We start from the raw sequence: 22,031 nt of genomic DNA, 5'->3' as shown, positions 1-22,031 counted from the left end.
AACTGTGTGCAATACTCAAGGTGCAGTGTCACCAATGCCTTGTATAGTCACAGCAACACTTCCTTACTTTATGTTCCATTCTTTTGGCTATAAATGCCAAAATTCCATTCAGTTTCCTTATTACTTGCCGTACCTGCATATCAGTTTTCTGAGACTCATGCATGAGGACACTCACATCCCTCTGCACCGAAGCATCCCAAAGTCTCTCTCCATTTAGATAATAAGTTGGCTTTCCATTTTTCCGACAAAAATGGAAAACCCCATACCTATTCACGTTATTCACTCAGTCTGCTACATTTTGGCCACTAACCTAACCTGTTAATTAATTAATTAATTAAGATTACTCTGTTTGTAAATTTCTTATTTCCTCATGACAACTTACTATTCCACCTATTTTAATGCCATCTACAAATTTGGCTATGGTACCTTCTATCCCTTGATCTAAATCGTTATGGATTATAAATAGTCCGGACCCGAGGACCAAACCCAGTGGCACCCCACTAGTTACATCTTGCAACCAGAAAAGATCCATTTATCCCAATTCTTTGCCCTCTGTCAGTTAGCCGATCTTCCATCCAAGCTCATGAATTACACCATACCCCATGTAATCTTACCTTGTATATTAATCTTCAGTGTGGCATCTTAGCAAACGCCTTACTGAAGTCCAGATATACTACATCTACAGGATCTTCATTGTCCATTTGGCTTGTTACATCTTCGAAGAACTCTAGCAAATTAGTCAAACATGATTTACCCTTCATAAAACCATGCTGACTCTTATGGATTGCACTGTGACTTCCAAGTGTCCTGTTATTACTTCCTTAATAATGGATTCTAACAATTTCCCAACAACAGATGCTAAACTAACTGGTCTATTGTTTCCTACTTTCTGCCTCCGACCCTTTTTGAATAAGGGTATTGTATTAGCATTTTTCCAATCCACTCGAACCTTTCCCACATCCAAGGAATATAACCAATAGATCCATTATCTCCAGTGCCACTTCCTTTAGTACCCTCGGATGTAGGCCATCAGGCCCTGCGGACAGTCTGCCATCAATCCCAATTGTTTTTTTCAGGATTATTCCCGATTGATGATGATTTTCTAAGTTCCTCCCTTTCTATTACCTCTGCATTACCTGTACTATGGGATGGTACTAGTATCCCCCACCATAAAAACTGAGGCAAAGTATTGATTCAGCATTTCTGCCATTTCTGTGTTCCCCACTATTAACTCCCTGGTCTCATGATCCAAGGGATCAATATTCACTCTAGCTACTCTCTTCCCTTTTATACACTTATAGAAGCTTTTTAAAAAATATTTTGTGTGAATTCACTTCCATAATTTACCTTTACTCTTTTTATTATTTTTTAGTAACCCTTTGTTGATCTTTAAGTTTCTCAATCTTCCAGCCTACCACTGGCCTTTACAGTAAGGCAGTATGTCTTAGGTTTTGTCTTTATGTTGTCTTTAACTTCCTTGCTTAGCCATGGATTTTTTTTTCCCCCTCATACAATCCTTCTTCCTCTTTGGAATATATTTTAGTTGGCAGGAATTAAATATCTCCTTAAATAACTGTTTATTAATAACACATAACTGTATACATACATACAGGATACAGTCCTGACTAGGTGCTATCTCCATGCTGACTTCTAACAGACTCGTTCCTACACACTACTACTCCCATGTGACTCTCTACATCATAATGTGGATGGAACTGTTTCCTCAGTCCAACATTAACGCTAACAGTCCCAAACATCCTAATATTACAACATCATCTTGCCAACACTTATGTGTACAGTGTTAACCTCTTGTATACTACTCTGTACCAGGACACCTACATAAAAATGCCATAACAGATCAATGTATTCTTCTACAGCCAGAGTTGGAAAGCAGTTCCAGCACAAAGACAGCTCCGAATCATGTCAAGGTTACAGCTGCGTTCAACATTTGTGTAGCAGGCTCCTTCTAGACAAGTGCGGGAAATTTTTGTCACGTCTCCCAACTGTCAGAACGTATTTTCATCAGGCAGGTCACTGGGGCATTGTTTGTCACGGCCAGTGATTTTGTTAATTTTCCTCTGGAAAACAGCCAACAATAGACAGACTCTCCACTTCTACCGTGTAATAGGATTCCAAAATGTACAAGGCATAACTGACTGCAGTTATGTGGCATTACGTATCATAATTCCCAGTACAACTGCAGTTGTGAGTAGAAGGAGCTACTACTCCACAACATCACATGTTCAGTCTAACGCACACCACACATACTCATAGGTTTGATGTACTTAAAGATAATGCACTTTTGCTGATTACAGTTAAGTAAGTGTCTGATTTATGATTCTTCATCTCCCGCATAGCAGGACTATGATTTCCTGAATGGTTTCAATGATTCAAAGTTGAAGTGAGAGTCTTGCAAAGGTAAGGATTCACAGCAGGTTGTGAGGTTTCTTGGAGTTGAATATCTAGGAGGTTGGTTCTCAGTTGAACTTTGAAACTGGAACATGGTTAAATACTTTGGTTGCTTGATGCCTTGTAGCTAGTTTTAGAGTCTGGTCTTCAGACTGGCTGATACTTGAAAGACAAAAATAGCACAGCCTTTTTCTGTGGATGTTGCCTTGTTGGTGTTATTCTGCAGTCTGCCCAGCTCTCTCCTGGGTCTTTGGATTAGAATGGATCTCAGTATGAGAAGCCAGTTTCAGTCGAATGGCCAACATCCCTGTCCACTCCTGTAGGGCTGGAGGAATGTTGTAGGACTTGGGGAAATTACAGAGATAGGGAGAGGTAAGGATTTGCAAACTAGGTTGTAAATTTTAAAATGAGGCTCTGTTTATGTAAGTGTCATTACAGGCAATTTGCCCTTCCTGGCAGTCTTGTTAGCTGATATTGTTAATGGCTTTCTTTCATCAAGTACTGTCCTCCACCTCTTTAAACCTGCTGTCATTGCCACTCTCCCAAACAAAATCAATCCAGATCCCCTCTGTCTTAGCAAACCACCAGCCAATCTCCAACCTTGCTTTCCTCTTGATTTCTTTAACATGCTGTTGCCTTCCAAATCCATGCCCATTTTACTCAGGATTTGATGTTTAAATGCCTTTAATCAGGTTCCCGCCCAGACCGCAGAACCAAAACAATTCTTATCAAAGTCACAAATTACATTCTATGATCCTAAGGCAAAGGCAAACTGCTCCTCCTGTCCTTTTCAAACTGTCTGCAGCAATTGAAACAGTTGACCACACTTCCATTCACCTGGGTGGGATTGAACTCACCTGGAGCCATTCTTATCTATCCAGTCATAACCAGAGAATCAACTGCAATGGCTTCTCTTCCTGTACCCATAACTTCACCTCTGGTGTCCCCCAAAAATCTATCCCTGGCCTCATTCTCATTTGAAAACACAGCAAGAGTTTCCACATGTGCACTAGTGACACTCAGTTCTATGTCACCGCCACCTCTTTCAATTCCACCACTGCCTCTACATTATCATACTGCTTGACCAATGCCTGCACTGAATGAGTATAAATTTCCTCCAACTAAATATTGGACAGGTCCAAGCCGTTGTTTTCAGACCCCTCTCCAAACGCCATCCCTTAGCCACTGACACCATTCCTCTTCCTGGCAACTCTCTGAGACTGAACCAGACTGTATGCAACCTTGAAGTCATACTGAGATGAGCATCCACACCACCTATTTCTACCATTATAATATCTATCATTCTGCCCCGTCACTGCTGATCTGATTCTGAAATGTTGATCCATGCCTTTGTAACCTCTAGGCTTGACTCTCATTGGTCAGACTCCTACACTCCAACCTCTGTAAACATAAGGTCATCCAAAACTCTGCCACTTGTGTCCTAACTTGCGATCACCCATCATCTGCCATTTGCCAGTTGGAGTAACTTTTTAACCCCTTCTGTTCATTTTCTAGTTTATAGCCAGATTGCTATCCATTCTGCTGCTTGTCTCCTGACTCCATATGTTATTATCTTCATTACAAATCCACCATGCTGTATCTTATCAAAGGATTTCCAGATTCCCAATATTTCACATTTACGCTTCTCTACCCTTTCTGTTACTTCTTCAAAGAATTTGTTACTTCTTTAAAGCCTTACAAATACTACTCACTTTCCAGTTGAATATTTGCCAGGACATATCAGCTTCAAGAGAGCATGAATGTAAAGTTAATGCGAGGTCATACAGGAGTGAAACCAGGAAATGGTGTTTCACACAGGTTTAGTGGAAATCTGGAACTCTTGCTTCTTCAGAAAGTTTTGGATGCTGGGTCATTTGAAATTTTCAAGGCTTGTGTGACCACACTTCCATTCACCTGGGTGGGATTGAACTCACCTGGAGCCATTCTTATCTATCCAGTCATAACCAGAGAATCAACTGCAATGGCTTCTCTTCCTGCACCCATAACTTCACCTCTGGTGTCCCCCAAAAATCTATCCCTGGCCTCATTCTCATTTGAAAACACAGCAAGAGTTTCCACATGTGCACTAGTGACACTCAGTTCTATGTCACTTTTGACATAGACTTTTGTTAAATTAGGGTGTCAGTGATATGGGGCAAAGGTGAGTAAATGGAGTTGATGTACAGATCGACTCTGATCAAATTGAATGGTGGAACAGATGCTGCCACACCTGCAGAGTGTTTCCAGCACTTTCTGTTTTTATTAAAGAGATTGTACAGTTCTCCCCATTCCTCATTGATGTCCCAGATGCCCTGTCACCATAGGTTTTAAGATGCAATTTGCAGCAAGTTAAAGCACAAAAATGTTGGGGTTGAAAGGTACAGGAAAATGTCTAACAGCATACAACATGGGAAGCCCTGTTCCAGCAATCTCTGGCTCATTACATCAACCTGCGGGATTAGGACTAAGGGATGAAGGATTAAATCATTAAAAGACAATCTGGGGTCTGATATTAGGAAATATTTATTCATACATGGAGGTGAATTTTCCGCTGGTGGGTGGGAGTCTTACTGGAAGTGGGTTGATCACTGACTCCCTCCCCCAGCTTTGAAGGCTGCCTGATAATTCATCCAATTAATGGTTGTGTAGGAAGCCGGCCAACAGCACAGAGGAAGGATTGTCAGCCTGCCCAATTAAGGATTGAAAGTCAGGACGTCTGGGGGCAGAAGGGTGAGGCTATGAACCAGAAGTCAATGACGGCCACCCATTTAAAGGCACCCTTGGCATGGGACTGTGGCAGCTGCACCAGAAATCATAGATTGGAGGCTGAAGCTTTTTCCCAGCATCTGCCATTTGATGGACAACTCCAGAGGCTCGTCATCAGACTCAGCACTTGAGTTGCCACCAACAATCCCCTGGATGCCTTTTCTATCTCAGTCTCCAACAACTGTGATGTGTTCTCACCATTGTGAATCCCTTCAAGTCAATGTGTGTTTCACCACCGAGGTGTGTATATAAAGAACAAAGAAAATTGCAGCACAGGAACAGGCCCTTCGGCCCTCCAAGCCTGCACCCACCATGCAGCCCGACTGAACTAAAACCCCCTACCCTTCCAGGGACCATATCCCTCCATTCCCATCCTATTCATGTATTTGTCAAGACGCCCCATAAAAGTCACTATCGTACCTGCTTCCACTACCTCCCCCGACAGCAAGTTCCAGGCACCCACCACCCTCTGTGTATCTGCATTATTGCTGGATTCAGAGGAAAAATGTGAAGTTGCACTCTCTGAGGCTCTGTCCTCCTCCTCCTCAGAGGTTAACAAGCATCCCTTAGAGGTGAGTTCGGAGAAATTTGCTTCCTCAGAACACACACTGGCCCCATTAAGAATTGATAGGCAGTGTTTGAACCTTAGACCCTTCCTCATTCAGACAGAATTGTGCAGGCCTCCACAGTCAAAAGCCATCAATGCCACCTTCCCAATAGCCTCCCCACTTTCCTATACAGTTGCCCTCACCTTCCCCCACCCCCATTAAACACAGTTTACAGGAGAGAGCATTGCATCTTTGGGATCTCAACACCCTGGGGCCTTCCTCCAACCTTGCATCAGCCAATGGATTGGCACCAGCGATGGGCCTCCAGCTCCAGGATCTCTTAGTCTAGCGGAGTGAGGCCAAATTGGGCTGACCACCTCAGGTCCTGGCCCTTTGCCTGTCATTGTGCACCCTCTTCTCCTGGAAATGAAAAGGACATTGTAATGTCTATGCTATGCTGCAATAACATATAGCCAACACATACTTTGTCAGAGATCAACAGTTATCAATGCCAGCTAACAGCTGTTGCGCTTGAGGATTCTCATCCCCTTCCCATGCCCCACTGCCCACCTCCCCACCTCCCTTCCCCTTGCCATGCAGAGTGGAATGCTGCCTTTAATGCTTGGGCAATACAGTGGGCAACCCTACATTTTAACCACTTTACCCCCTTTTATCGAGGCCCGTCTCTTAAATGGTTAAATGCTCATCCTGGCAGATCTCAAGAGGTCATTGAGCCCTATCTGGCACAACAGCCAGGTTCTCTGGATGACCTCACGGTTGCTGACCTCCACTGTCACCTCTATCAAGGCTGGTTTTCTCTAGCTGAGAGATCTTCTCTTCCTGTCTTCTGGTATGAGGTCCTCCCGCCTACCACATACAGCCTGGAGGAAGACTCACAGAGAATCATTGTTTAACTGTGGGACCACCCTGATTTCTGGACCCCTGACCAGCAGGTGGGTTCATTCTTTCCTCCACCTGTGGAGATTTACTACCAGCACAAAAGCCATACGTAGAATCATAGAATCATAGAATTCCTACAGTGCAGAAGGAGGCCATTCGGCCCATCAAGTCTGCACTGACAACAATCCCACCCAGGCCCTATGCCCCAACCCCATACATTTTACCTTGCTAATCCCTCTAAACTACACATCCCAGGACACACTGTAGGCAATTTAGCTTGGCCAATCAACCTAACCCGCACTTTGGACTGTGGGAGGAAACTGGAGCATCCGGAGGAAACCCATACAGACACAGGGAGAATGTGCAAACTCCGCACAGACAGTGACCCAAGTCGGGAAGCGAACCCAGGTCCCTGGAGATGTGAGGCAGCAGTGTTAACCACTGTGCCACCGTGTGCCCTATAATAATATGTTTGATATAATAAATTTGCTTTCCATGTTAATTTTGTTTTGGTGAGATAGACAACCACATTTAAAGGTTTAAGTGGGGACACAAATAAAGGCATGCAACAGTCCAGGAGCTAAAAGTACTGCCCAATATTATTACCAAATCACACCTGTATCTCAAGGCTGGAGTAGACATTCTCAAACACTTGGAGAGTTGACAGCCCAAATAATTTAGTGCAAGAAGCTTTAACTGGGCTGAACCACCATACTGTAGGGTAAATTTCCCGCTCCTACATTATCAGTGGGAGCTGCACTTATAGGCTTGAAGAATTAGCCTGACACCCTTTCAAGTGCAACTACTGTTGGAAATGTGAAAACACTTGTATCCCACAAAGCAAGTAGCCCGCTGAAAAGCGGCATGCAACACCAAAACTTGCATTCATATAGTGTCCTCAATGTAAAAAGAACCCCAAGTGCTTCACAGAAAGGAAAGAGACACCAGGCAGTGATGCAATATTTACCAGAGATAACTGAAAGCATGTTTGAATATATAGATTTTTAAGAAAACATCTTTTAAGCTGAGAAGAGAAATGAAATAGGGTTGAAATGGCTGGTTGTACAACACGAAGTACATGGAGATGTGACAGAGATTCCAGAAGGATTGCATGCACTGGCATGGACATTGGAGGAGTATCCAGGCTGTGAGAGCTGTGTTGATCCACTCTTCAGAACATATGGCTTCCTCCAATGAGGCGACTGTCGTGTACGGCCAAACCCAGCAGCTCACTGATGGAAGACTGGGTATATGTGCTGACCTGCACTCCATCACCTTGGCTCTGAGCTCCAGGGTCCAGAGCCAGGGTGAGACAGGGACAAGGAGCCTGGAATCACATTCAGGGTTTGGGTTCCTCTCAGAAAAGTAGGGAAGGCCAAATGGACAGAGAGCCAAAATGATGGTGGATGAGCAGTTGTTGCTGCCATTGGGGATACCTCTCAGGATGTTTTTAATGGGGACAACCCTTCCTACACCACTCTGCCATTGACTCAAATGCCTCTTGAGTGCTGCAGGGACAGATGAACCTCCTGCCTGTGCAGGAGACGCCCACCACACTAGGGTGCTTACAATCTCAGGTGACCAGAAGATGTCCACCAAAGTCCTTACAGGCAAAGCGGCCTATCTCCAAAATAGCTGGTAAAGAGATGGGAGCATTATACATAGCACCTGGAAACTAGTCAAGAAATTACACTGGACACTCATGGGTTCACATTGGTGATTTTCATATATGATTTCTGATGCAATTTGATTATGTTATTAAATGATTTGGATGGACTAGATGGTATTAAAGAAGTTTGTGTTTGTGTGGATCCCTCTCCGTGACATTATTTGTTGACTCTATGTAGCCCTAAGCAGATGCAGCCCCAGCGTTCATGTGAGGGCGATAACACATGAATGTGACAAGGGCCAATAAGGTCCACATTCAGACAGACCATCCACTCTTAATGTGCAAGCCTTCATAGTCAAAAGCCATCAAAGCCACCTTCCCAACAGCCTCCCCAATTTCCAAGACAGTTGCTCTCATCTCTCTCCACCACCCCCCCCCCCCCCCCCCCGCCACCCGCCCCCCCCCCCCCCCCCCCATTAAGCACAGTTTACGAGAGAGAGCAATGTATCTTTGGAACCTTGCCTCAACCAATTGCTAATGGAATCTTCTCATTATAAGTGAATCTCTTGTTTCCCTGACATTCAGACGCTCCAACAGACCGACATGCACACCTGGCTGGCATGGCTCTCCCCTCTTCACTAAAGAGATCACCAGAAAATGGGGCTGTCTCCATCAAATAGTCATCTGCCAAGGCTTCTCCCTCTCTGCAAGGCCAGGATTTGCAACACACAGCATACCATGACCCTAATTAACACTCGTGGAAGTGTATATTGCAGAGTGCCACCTGATCTATCAAGACATTGTAATAACATTTTGAGGAGACCAATGGTCTGCTCAGTGAGAACACTGGAGGGTCTGTGGCTTTCATTGAATCTCCACTCAGGCTCTGTCTGCAGGTTCTGTATTGGTGTCATCAGACATCTCCTTAGGGGGTATCCACTGTTCCCTGGAAATCGCAGTAAGAAGTTTAACAACACCAGGTTAAAGTCCAACAGGTTTATTTGGTAGCAAAAGTTTATTTGGTAACAACCTGGTGTTGTTAAACTTCTTACTGTGTTTACCCCAGTCCAACGCCAGCATCTCCACACCCTGGAAATCGACCATCCAAAGGATGTGGTCCATTGAAAATCCCTGGCACCTGGGAGGGCTTCGGTCTGTAGGTGTCATCCTGCTGCCCAGATAGCATGTGCAAACCTATACCAAAGCCTGTGGTGGCATACCAGCTGCATGTTCATTCTTATATATGAAAGCCCCTGGCTGTCCACAAGGCATTTTAATGACCATGTGCATGCAGTCTGTTATGCCTTGCATCTTTGGAAAACTGGCAATACTGCTGAGGTCTCAAGTTCTTTCAGCCTGACTTGTGTTGTATTTGGTAAATGAAATAAATTCATGGGCGCACATGAGCAGTATCATCTTGATGCAGTGATGCGCAGCCAATGCGAGATCCCGCACAGGTCTCCCGTGGTGAAAAGGCCACAGCCATCAGATGCCCAGCTATACAATGAGATGCAATGTCAGCAGCTAGCATGTCACATGTGACTACCCTGGACAGCTGGAGTCTTCAGAGGCACTGGTTCTCTATCATTTTTAAGTATATGAGCCTTGACCAGTAGAGTCTATTGGCTAGATAGTGCCTTCTCCTCTGTCTGCCTGGCACTGCTGTTACCTCTACCTTACTCAGCATTAAGTAAACCAGCTTGCTGGACCAAAAGGCACGCCTTATCTTGCCCAACTGCCCTCTACCTTCTTTTTCTCCTCCTCTCTTCCTCACTGGAGGTGGAGCCTTCCACAGAATGGACCATTCCCATTGGGTGCAGCAATGTTCACCACAAACCTGCAGTACATGATTTTGCCCACAACACTTCCCGGCTGATTCCCATCCCTCAGGAAATAATCCAATGGTGCTTAAAATTGAAAGAAAAATAAATGTAACTCACTTATTCTGGTAAAGTCAGCCACAGTCTCGCTTTGCAGCTTTAATACCAGCCTGTGCCGCACTTCCTGTTGGAAAACATAACTCCCACTGATCGTGTTTCTCGTGCATTATGGCGTGGACAAAGTATTATTCAGGTCAGTTGGCTTGTTAGCAAGTTCAATTGCCCTTTAATGAGGTTTTTAAAAATGGCGGATGGACTGCCAATATTGGCACCCGCTCAACAGCCATGTTATGGGAAACAAGTCCGTTGCTGTAGGGTGAGTGACCCAACATCATCACAGCGGATGTTATGCATGTGTGCGTTGGCAACAATCCCAATTTCTACATGTAAAATCCAGCCATGGGGAAATCAACATGTGCAATAGACCTCCAGGCAGTGGAGTGAAGGCAAAAACATTGGAATGATTTAAGAAACAATAGGATGCTGCAATATGGTAAATACAAGGAGATCCTGGATGGATAAATGAAGAGTGCCGAAGCTTTCTTCCTCATTTGTGGTCATCTTGTAATCAAAGTTACCTTTAATTGTGTCCATTAAGATCCAAAGTCAAGTGAAATGAATTTAGACAATATAACTGAATTCACAGTGAATGTGAGTCCACCAGCAAAACTACCAATAATTGAGTATAAATGAAAGATATCGGCATTCTCATTTGGAAAGTCTACATGGCTGTTGTGACAAATGAAAATGTTACTTTGATTAAAGAAGTGCTTTTCAGTAGGAATGAAAACACAAAAAGTATGCAAATAATAAACTTAATTTGCACCTTATCATGTGCAACTTAGCCGTTTACAATGAGTTACTTTTGAAATGCAAGTACTGTTTTATAGGCAACTATCGAACTAATCTTTGGACAGTAAATGAGATGGAGGTCTTGTGGCCCAGTGAGTAGTGTCCATACCTTTGAGCCTAAAGCTCAGGGTTCGAGGATTTGATGACCATGGAAGGGGCATTCATAACCTGGCCAAACAGATTTATTATCAGCCCATAACTCCTTCCAATGCATATGGCAAGTGCTAAGAGCGGAAGAGTTTCCTGGTCAGCTGGAATCCTGTGGGAGCTGTAGCACAACAGTCTCCCCATGTTAAAAGACTCCACTTGCAAGCTCTTGTCATGGTACTTCATGGCCAAGTGTCCTACTCGCTTTGAGGGATTGCTAGAGTGATAAATGACCGATTGATCTGATGTTGGTTGAGAAAGGAATATTAGGGAAGATGTAGGTGAACTTCTCATTCTTCATATACTGTCTTGGGATCTTTTATATCCACCTGAGCAGGTAGGTGAGGCATCAATAAAATGTCTCATCTAAAAGATGGTTTTAAAGTACATTGAACTTAAAGGAAGAAGATCTTCCATTCATACAGAACTTTTTATATTTTCAGACTGTCCCAAACCACATATTTTACAGCCAATGTTTTTGAAGTGTTATCACTATTGATTTTATTTAAGCAAACATGGCAGCTAATCTGTACTTAGGAAGGCCTTACAAACATCAGTGAGATGAATGTCCATTTCATTAACCTAACCTTTTTTTACACTGAGGTGCCAATCAGCAGGAGATAAAGTCAATTTCTTCATTTCAGTCTCTACATTGTGCAGTATTTTTCAGTTGAGCAGGGAAATTAAATGCCATACACCCAGATCTATTCAAAATCTAAGCTAAGGCTGAAATTTTATGCCCTCCACCCTGGGAATGGGTTGACAGGTGAGGAGAAGATAAAATTGTGGATGGCAAGGGTGTCCCACAACCCTTGGACCAATTGAGACCCTTAAGTGGCCAATATTGCCATGTGGCAAGGCCATTAGGTCAACCCAGTCCTCCATCCATGCCAATATATTATTCCCAACTCCATGATTTCTTATCTTGCTTAATAACCTTTCATGTGGTACGTTATTGAATGGATTTTGGAAACCAAATTATGATACACCTACTGGCTTTATCTACCCTATACATCATATCCTCAAAAATCGCTAATTGATTTTTCAAAACAAACAAAATTTGCGGATGATACCAAACATGGAGGAGAGTACACGGTGAGAGTAATATCAATTGACTGCAACATTACATAATTAGGTTAGCAGAATGGATAGACAAGTGGCAGATGAAATTTAATGCAGAAAAATGTGAGGTAATGATGCATTTTGAAAAATGGAAAGGGAGATGCTATATAGACTATGTAGCACAGCTCTAAAGAGTTTAGAGGGACAGAGGGACCTGGGTGTTTATGTGAATAAAGAGAATTTAGCAAAGCACATGAGATCTTGGGCTTCATAATTAAAGGTATTATGTAAAAAAAACAGGAAGTCATATTTAATTTTTATAAAACCCTGGGTAGGCCACAACTAGAGTAGTTTATCTAGTCACAACACCTTCTGAAGAAGAGGGTGCAGAGGAAATTTACCAGAATGGTTCTGGGATGAAGGATGTTAGCTGCAAGGGTACATTGGAAAAGATGGGATTGTTCTTCTTGGAGCAAAGGAGATTGAAGGAAGATTTGAGAGTGGCATACAAAATTATGACAGGCTTAGAAAAGCTGTTCCCATTAGCTGATGACAAGGAGACACAGATTTAAGGTTTGGGGCAAGAGACGCAAGGGGATGTGAGGATAAACTTTTTTACACAGCAAATGGGAATGACCTGAAACTTGTTGCTCACCAGGGTGGTAGAAGCAGTGATGTTGAATAATTACAAAAGGAAATTGGATGGGCACTTGAGGGAAATTAACTTACAGGTTTATGGGTATAGAGTAGTGTAATGGGACTAATTGGATTGCTCTACAGAGAGTTGCCATGGGCTGAATGGTCTCCATCTGTGCCGTAATAACTCCATGAATCTATAACATGATTTTCCTTTTGAAAAACCATGTTGACTCTGTATGACCATATTATGAGTTTCTAAGTACACTGTTAAGACTTGCTTAATAATAGATTCCAACATTTAGTTGATGGTTGATGTCAACCTATCTGGGTTGTCGGTTCCTATTTTCTCTCTCTCTTCTTTCTGGAATAGCAGTGTTACATTTTCTAACTTCAAATCTGCTGGGATCATTCTAGAAACTGGAGGATTTTAGAAAATCCATAACCAGTGTACCCATTATCTGTGCAGCTCTCTTTTAGAACTCTTAAGTGTGGCCATCAGAACCTGGGATTTGTTGGTTTCTTGATATTGAATACTTGAAATATCGCATTATTGTTAGCCCATTGGTTACTCTTTATTTCTTGCAAGTAATTTGTGTCTTTTATTGCGAAGATCGACACCAAATATTTGTTCAATTAACATTTCTGCCATATTTTCATTCCCTGTGATAATTTTTTTTGTCGCCTCTAAGGGACAAACATTTACTTTAATTGCTTCCTTTTATATCCTTTTAAAAGCTCTTATGGCCCATTTTTATATTCCTGGCTAGTTTGCTCCCCTCCCTGACCTCCCCCTCCTTTTATCAACTTTTTGGTCACCTTTTTCTGGCTTCTAGATATGCCTCTTCATCACCTGTCTGCCTCAGCCAGATAAATATTGAGCTTTTTTTGTAATGTATGCATTTATTTATTTGGATCAATCTCTCCATTGACTAATATCCTCTAACTTTAATAAGAGTTCCGGTACTAGGAAGGGAAGAAAGAAAAGCTATTCCTTTTCTCTTAAAACACGTTTCATTAACTTCAGGACACATCATGGAAGATATGAATGAAGTGCATTTTTGAAAACTGACAGCAACTTTATAAAGAAAGCATAAAGAGGTAATATTTATTTTAACAATACTACATTATCAATATTAGACCAAACCCATACACCTCGCTCGATGAGGAAATAACTCAATGTCACTTTAAAGCTCACAACAGTGCCCATTCCCTAAGATGTAACAGTGGCACCGATGACTAAGTGTGCGAGCTTCTTCGGTCACAGTAATTGTGTGAGCGTGTCCTAACTTATTTGCAATTTTAATTCGTTTAATAATGTAAGGACAAAACAAACCCCTTGGTTCTGGTGGACTTTCTTTGCTGTGATAATTGATTTCCCCCTTCCTCTAAATCCTGGTTCCCCATGAGACTGCTGCTGCTGATGGGGTTTCGTTTACTTTTGTAACAGTGCAAACCAACAGTGGGTGAGGAAGGAGGGAGAAATAATACCCTAACAGAACATATTAAAAATAGAACATAAGCAGTCTTTATTTGTTGACTCAAGTTTCCAAACGTGGCAATGGGGAGTGTGCTGCTGTAAACACCCCCCCACCCCCAAAATACTTGTGTTTTTAAATATATGGATGGACACATTTGAAGTGAAGGGATGTGTTGATGGGAAAGTGGGGAGAGGAGCTGGAGCTTGACGAGGAGCTGGGGCTTGAGGATGAGCTATCTTGTCATCATGGTGTGCGATGTTAAAGGGAAATGAATTGTTTGGAGAGAGAGAGAGAGGAGAGAGAGAGGGACTTTTTTTTGTATACATCCGCGGCTTGAATGAGAGGGGATTTAAATTGATAATTTAAAAAAAAGACAGGCAAGCCGCGCCCTGGCTTCGAACATCAATCGGTAAAAAAAAGAGAGAAAAAAAACAAATCCCCTTTTTATTTTCTGTGTGTTTGCCGGCCTGGGTATTGTAGAGTTGGAGGTTGTGTTTTTTTTGTGTGGGGTGGAGAGGGTGTGTGGGGTAGTTTGGTGGAGGGAAGGCGGGGGTAAAGAGGGGGGAGAGAGAGGTTGGAGGAGGAGGAGGGGAGAGAGAGAGGAGGGAGGCAGGCAGGCTGGAGGAAGGGGGAGGCTGCGGGATTACTTCGCCACTCGCTGCGGGAGCCGCTGTCAGCCCGCCGGCCGCCACCGCCGCCATGTTGGATTATCATGTTAATTTTCTAGAGATTGCCCCCACAAATTTGGACGGAGATTCCCGGCTCCTCCTGAGGAAAGGGAGGAAGATTTAAGAAGAGAGAGTGAGGAGAGAGAGAAAAAAAAAAGAAACGAGAGGGTTTTTAAAGAAATTTTTTATATAAAATTTTTTACTACACACACACAAGGAGGAAAAAAAAAGACGACTCGGGACTTTTTCTGTGTTGATGTTGGTTTGGCCCCCGTCTGGTCGCAGAAGAGCAGCCAAGTTGGGGTAAGGAAGGTGTGAGAAATGGTGGCCGGGTTTGTGTGTATTTTAAAAAACAACATCATCCTTGTGACTTTTTTTTTGTTTTGGTTTAATTTTGGCTGCCGTTTGAACGGGAGGGGATTGTTTTCGACGCCAGTGTGGAGGGAGGGGAGGGAGCTGCCAGCCTGTTTCCTGGAAATCACTTTACACCGAGGCTTTCCTCTCGGCCTGGATATTTTTTTTCCTCCTCCTGTTCCTCCCTCTTACATTTCTTTTTCATCTCTCTCGCTCCCCTCTTCTCCCCCCTCGCACAAAATGGAACCGCTTTTAACTTCACTTCCCATTCTTTTTTTCCCCCCCCCCCAGCTGTAATTTGTTTCTTCAGCGGTAACTTTTTTTTTGTTTCTCTCCGGCCAATTTTTTTTCCCTTCTTCGCTTCCCCCCCTCTTCTTTTTTTTGCCGTGTGTTTTAGTGACAGATGCAAGTTTAAATTTCTTGCGATCCCTTGTCATAAATATCTATATAATCTTGCCGATTTAAAGAGACTAAGCAATTTTAAAAGAAAGATGCGCCGCCAGGTGGAGGGAGAAGGGAAAGGTTGTCATTCTGGAAAATAGGATTAAATGCCGCTAACTCCGTCTTTTAACTTCTAGCTTTAGTCTTTTTAACATTTTATCTTTTTAAAAAAATCTTAACGTGGCCGTTTGCTTGTAAGCAAATTCCCGTTCAGGGTTTTTTATTCTATCCCCCTGTTTCTTTCCACTTGTTGTGAAGTGTCCAGAAACTAGCTTTGGGTTTTATTGCTGAGGATTCCTTTCCATTTCAGTCGGAAGGGGGCGGTGAGTTATCACAAGGGGGAGAAAAGAGAGAGAGAGAACTGCAAACTCTCAATGTTGGTGCGTCTGTGCTTCGTGCTTGAGGTCAAGGGTAAAACAAAAACCCTGCTGTAGTAAAGAGTACACCAGAGTACACCGGCGTACACCATGTAGCCAGCAATGTTGTCTGATCTGTTAGTATATTTATAAATGCCTACAATGAGTTTTTTTTCTGTCTCCTGCGGTAGGGTCAGCCAACTTTGCGGCTGCTGGAGAGAATTTCCCTGTGACTTTTCATTTTATTTTCTTGCCCAAGTGTTTGGAATATATGTATTGTCCCCTTCTATCCCCGATTATAAAACTGCGAAATGTGGCAGATCTGATCAACTCTTGAAGATGTACTTCAATGTCTTAATGTGTCTAAACTATTTTTAAAACGAAACTTGTAGGTGATAAAGAACATCGAGGTGAAGCATTTAACTAGTGGATTCATTGGTTGGTTCCCAGATAAGTGAATTGTTTGCGATTTCGTACCCGCTTGAGTTAACATTACCTTTTGGGTATGTCATACCCAATTCAACATGGGGATTTTACAATAGTTTGCGAAAGTCACGCTTAAATGTAATGCTTGGTCAGATTACCTTTTGAATGTCGTGTCCTGTAACTGACTGCTTTCAAGAAAAGCAACAAGATTGTTGCTGGCAGAAGACTTAATTGTCAACAAAGACTTGAACGATTTTATTTCTTTTCAACCCTTCAAAAACTCTTCAGAAGCTTGTACGTAAGAGTAAACTATAGAACAAATCTGAACATAGATGGCTACATCCTAAATCATAGGATAATCTTAGATGATGCACTGGTTTTATGAAAATATATTTAGGACTGATCTAGGTGGCATGGTGGCTGCCTCAAGCGCTAGGGACCCAGGTTCAATTCCAGCCTCCGGTCACTGTCTGTGTGGAGTTTGCGCTTTCTCCCTGTGTCTGCGTGGGTTTCCTCCGGGTGCTCCAGTTTCTTGCCACAGTCCAAAGATGTGCAGGTTAGATTGATTGGCCATGCTAAATTGACCCTAGTGTCAGGGTGATTAGCAAGGTAAATGTTTGGGTTTATGGGAATTGGGCCTGGGTGGGATTGTCATCAGTACAGGATCGATGGGCAGAATGGCCTCCTTCTGTACTGTAGGGATTCTTATGATCCTATGATCTCAGGAATTGTTCTGGAGAGTAAGGAATGCATCCAGAGAGTAATTACATGGAATCAACTTTACTGGAACTATTTAAAGAGCAGTTGAATGTTTGTGATGAATGAGTGGTATTCGGATCCTTCAGGATTGATGAGCGGTGATGGACCAAATAGCCTATCTGTATGTTTCTGTCTTGTGAGAACTGGGAATCATTGTCAGCCTTGGCTCAGTGGTAGCATTCTCCTGAAACAGAAAGTTGTAGGTTTAAGACTTTCCTCAGAGACTTCAGATATAATTCAGGCTGACACCCGAGAGCAGTACTGAGGGTGTGTGCTGCACTGTTGAGCCACCTTTCAGATGAGATGTTAAGCCAAGTCCGCTCTCTTAGGTGGAAGTAAGTGATCCATGGCAGTATTTGGAAAACAGCAGGAGTTCTCCTGACATCCTAGGCAACATTTATTCCTCAACTAACATCTCTAAAATAGATTATCTGGTCATTATCAGATTACTTTGTGGGCACTTGTTGAGCACAAATTGGCTACAGCATTTCCTACATTGTAAGAGTGACCACAATACAGCCATGAAGAGTTGTTGAAATGTGCTTTGGGATGTCCTGAGGTGGTGAAAGGCACAATATAAATGAAAGTATCTTTTATTTCTATATAGGTGATGTCATTTTAAAGAGCTGAATCCAGAAATGTTTGAGTTTTAATTATATAGACATTGTGGAAAATTATGCTTTTATTCATTCGTGGGACATGGATGTTGCTGGCTGGCCAGCATTTATTGCCCATCCCTAGTTGCCCTTGAGAAGGTGGTGCTGAGCTGCCTTCTTGAATCGCTGCAGTCCATGTTCCGTGGGTTAACCCACAATGTGGAGATGCCGGCGTTGAACTGGGGTAAACACAGTGAGAAGTCTCACAACACCAGGTTAAAGTCCAACAGGTTTATTTGGTAGCAAAAGCCACTAGCTTTCGGAGCGCTGCTCCTTTGTCAGGTAAGAGGGAGTTCGAACTCCCACTTACCTGACGAAGGAGCAGCGCTCTGAAAGCTAGTGGCTTTTGCTACCAAATAAACCTGTTGGACTTTAACCTGGTGTTGTGAGACTTCTTACTGTGTTAACCCACAGTGCCATTAGGGAGGAAGTTCCAGGAATTTGACCCAGCGGCTGTGAAGGAACGGCAATATATTTCCAAGTCAGGATGGTGAGTGACTTGGAGGGGAACTTGCAGATAGTGGTGTTCCCATGTGTCTGCTGTCCTTCGAGATGGAAGTGGTTGTGTGTTTGGAAGGTGCCGTCTAAGAATCTTTGGTGAATTGCTGCAGTGCATTTTGTAGATGGTGTATACTGCTGCTATTGAGCGTCGGTGGTGGAGGAAGTGGATGTGGTGCCAATTAAGCGGGCTGCTTTGTCCAGGATGGTGTCAAGCTTCCTAAGTATTGTTGGAGCTGCACTCATCCAAGCAAGGGGGGAGTATTCCATCACACTCCTGACTTGTGAGTTGTAGATGGTGGATAGGCTCTGGGGAGTCAGGAGGTGAGTTACTTGCCACAGTGTTCCTCGCTTCTGAGCTGTTCTTGTGGCCACTGTGTTTGTGGTGAGTCCAGTTGAGTTTCTGGTCAATGGTAACCCAAGAATGTTTACAGTGGGGGATTCAGTGATGGTTACACCATTGAATGTTATGGGGCGGTGGTTAGAGTTTCTCTTATTGGTGATGGTCATTGCCTGGCATTTGCTTTGCATGAATGTTACTTGCTACTTGCCAGTCCAAACCTGGATATTGTCTCTTCGTGGTTGTAATGTGCTGTGGGATGTCCTGAGGTGGTGAAAGGCACAATATAAATGAAAGTATCTTTTATTTATATATAGGTGGTGTCATTTTAAAGAGCTGAATCCAGAGTTGTTCAGTAATGGGCTAGTATTTGTTATTCCTTTACGTTGAGTTGGTTAATGATTATGAAATGTGAAACACATGCTTCATGCATTGATTTGGGTAGGGATGCAGATTTGAATGCTAGTTCTATTGGTAGACAACGCAAACTCCCCAGGTAGAATGTCATCTTAATTCAGTTAGCAGCACTCGACTCTGAATTAAAAGATTGTGTGTTCCCACTTTGCAATTGATCACATAGACTGATCTTTCAGGAGCAGTTCTGAGCCATGTATTAATGGTGCTAACTTGCAGATCAGATGTTAAATCAAAAACTAGTGTTCCTGCTTGGGTGGAAATACAAGATTCCATCATATCCAAAGAAGGGTGAATTCTGCCAATGCCCTGGCAAATTTTTCTCCTTTAACCAACACCATCAGAAATGTTGTATGGGTTTGCTATTTGTTGGACTCGTGTGCAAATTCAATAGCTGACACCACATCTATTAAACGCAAAAATTGTAGATGTTTGCTCATTTTAAAATCTGAGATTATTAGATTTTTGTTAGCCAAGTCTATAAAAAGATATGGAGCCAAGGTACATATCAGCTGTGAAAATGGACCAAGCTTGAAGGGCTGGATGGCTTACTCCTGTTCCTATATATTTGTTTATAACTGTTTGTTGAAATAAACTGCTTTCTAGTAAAGAATACATGGTTATTCAGAGCAATGTCCATAAAAAATATCAGTTAATGTTGCTTTAATACTCTGTTTAGCTGCAGTAACTTCAGGTGTGTGCTTAAAAAGTACACTTGGAAGTTAATAGATTGTGCTAATAGCCATCTGAGTTTTAATAGTTTAACCTGCTGGAGTAAAAATGTTATCGGCATCGATGTGTGACTTATGAAGAAGCTTGTATTGCAGCGATGCAAGCTTCTATTTATAATTATTGTTTTTGAAGTAGTTTCTTAGATTGTTCAGTAATACAGTGAACATGCACTGAATCTCTTGTTTCCGTAAAGTTAGAGTTGAAAAAATAAACATTGATTTGCAGTGTATGTTTGTGTAAAACAAGATATCTCATGACGAGGACAGGTATTTTAATGTTGAAAACAGTAATAATATTTCTCAGTTTAAAATAAAACATTGGCTGATTTGTAGAGGTCCTCTGAATCCAAAACTTGACAGGTGTACCAAAAAATGACACTGAATTTGTGCACCAAGTCGTCCCACAAGCAGTGAATGAATGATGTACAGTTTTCTGTTTTTGTTTGTAATTGGTACAAACCCCCACAAACAATGTTGGAGAAACTTCCTCTTCGGTTGTTACTTTTAAAAATGTATAAGCCAAGATTTCAAAAAGCTTCCCTTTTCACCTGGTTTCTGTTTTTTTCTATCCATTTATGGGGTCACTGTTTCGGCCAGCATTTAATTACCATCCCTAGTTGCCCTTGTGAAAGTGGTGGTGAGCTGTATTTTTTGAACTGCTGCAGTCCCTAATGTGTAGGTGCATTCACTGTGCTGTTAGGGAGGGAGTTTCACGATTTTGACCCAGCGACAGTGAAGGAATGGTGATATTTCTGAGTTAGGATGGTGAGGGGAACCTTCAGGTGGTGGTGTTCCCAGTTATCTGCTGCACTTGTCCTTCTAGATGGTAGCAGTCGTGGATTTGGAAGGTGCTGCCTAAGGAGCCTTGGTGAGTTCCTGCAGTGCACCTTGTAGATGGTACACACTGCTGCCACTGTTGGTCGGTGGTGGAGGGAGTGAATATTTAAATTGTAGATGAGGTGCCAATCAGGTGGGCTGCATTGTCCTGGATGGTGTCAAGCTTCTTCCGTGTTTTTGGAGCTGCGCTCATCCAGGCAGATAGAACATAGAACATTACAGCGCAGTACAGGCCCTTCGGCCCTCGATGTTGCGCCGGCCAGTGGAACCAATCTAAAGCCCCTCTAATCTACACTATTCCAATATCATCCATATGTTTATCCAATAACCATTTGAATGCTCTTAATGTTGACGAGTCCACTACTGCTGCAGGCAGGGCATTCCAAGCCCTTACTACTCTCTGAGTGAAGAGCCTACCTCTAACATCTGTCCTATATCTCTCACCCCTCAATTTAAAGCTATGTCCCCTCGTGTTAGCCATCACCACCTGAGGAAAAAGGCTCTCACTATCCACCCTATCTAATCCTCTGATCACCTTGTATGCCTCTATTAAGTCACCTCTTAACCTTCTTCTCTCTAACGAAAACAACCTCAAGCCCCTCAGCCTTTCCTCATACGATTTTCCCACCATACCGGGCAACATCCTGGTAAATCTCCTCTGCACCCTTTCCAACACTTACTTCCACATCTTTCCTATAATACGGCGACCAGAACTGTACGCAATACTCCAAATGCGGCCGCACCAGAGTTTTGTACAGTTGCAGCATGACCTCCTGGCTCCGAAACTCAATCCCTCTACCAATAAAAGCTAACACACCGTACGCCTTCTTAACAACCCTGTCAACCTGGGTACCAACTTTTAGATGGAGAGCATTCCATCACACGCTTGACTTGTGAATTGTAGATGATGGAAAGGCTTTGGAGATTCAGGAGGTGCGTCAATTGCCACAGGATTCCTAGCCTCTGACCTGCTCTTTTATCCACAGTATTTATATCTTTATGACCATACAACTGACCTGTCATGATTTAGTATAGTTAGAAACAACGTTGTGCCGTGAGAAAGCATAATGGTCTCTCTCCTGACCAAATAAGTGTGTGTATATATAGAGATAATTTCAAAAATATAAAATGTATGTAGATCACTTACTGGAGTTTCAGTTGTGTATTCAATAAAATATCTTTGTTGTTGAATAATCTGATAAAAATGTGTTATCACTGGGGGACATGACTGCACTTCAACCACTGCATGTTTAGTTGTCCC

At 42.8% G+C, this 22,031-nt stretch overlaps 1 protein-coding gene across 3 annotated transcripts in view; it reads left to right on the top strand.

Annotated features, from left to right (window-relative positions):
* The first annotated feature begins 14,781 nt into the window (after window positions 1–14,781).
* The window catches only part of kmt5b (lysine methyltransferase 5B), a 53,365-nt gene continuing 46,115 nt past the window's right edge, over window positions 14,782–22,031 (top strand). For 2 of the 3 annotated variants that reach the window (XR_013498768.1, XM_078220674.1), the window contains exon 1: window positions 14,782–15,261. The gene's annotated coding sequence lies outside the window, so the exon portion shown is untranslated. The remainder of the gene's footprint in view (window positions 15,262–22,031) is intronic. The other variant, XM_078220675.1, reaches the window with a different exon arrangement.

The sequence above is a fragment of the Mustelus asterias genome, chromosome 9, assembly GCF_964213995.1.
Source record: "Mustelus asterias chromosome 9, sMusAst1.hap1.1, whole genome shotgun sequence".
Classification (NCBI taxonomy): domain Eukaryota; kingdom Metazoa; phylum Chordata; class Chondrichthyes; order Carcharhiniformes; family Triakidae; genus Mustelus; species Mustelus asterias.
Note: the sequence above shows the minus strand (reverse complement) of the source record. Positions and strands in the feature narration are given on the sequence as shown.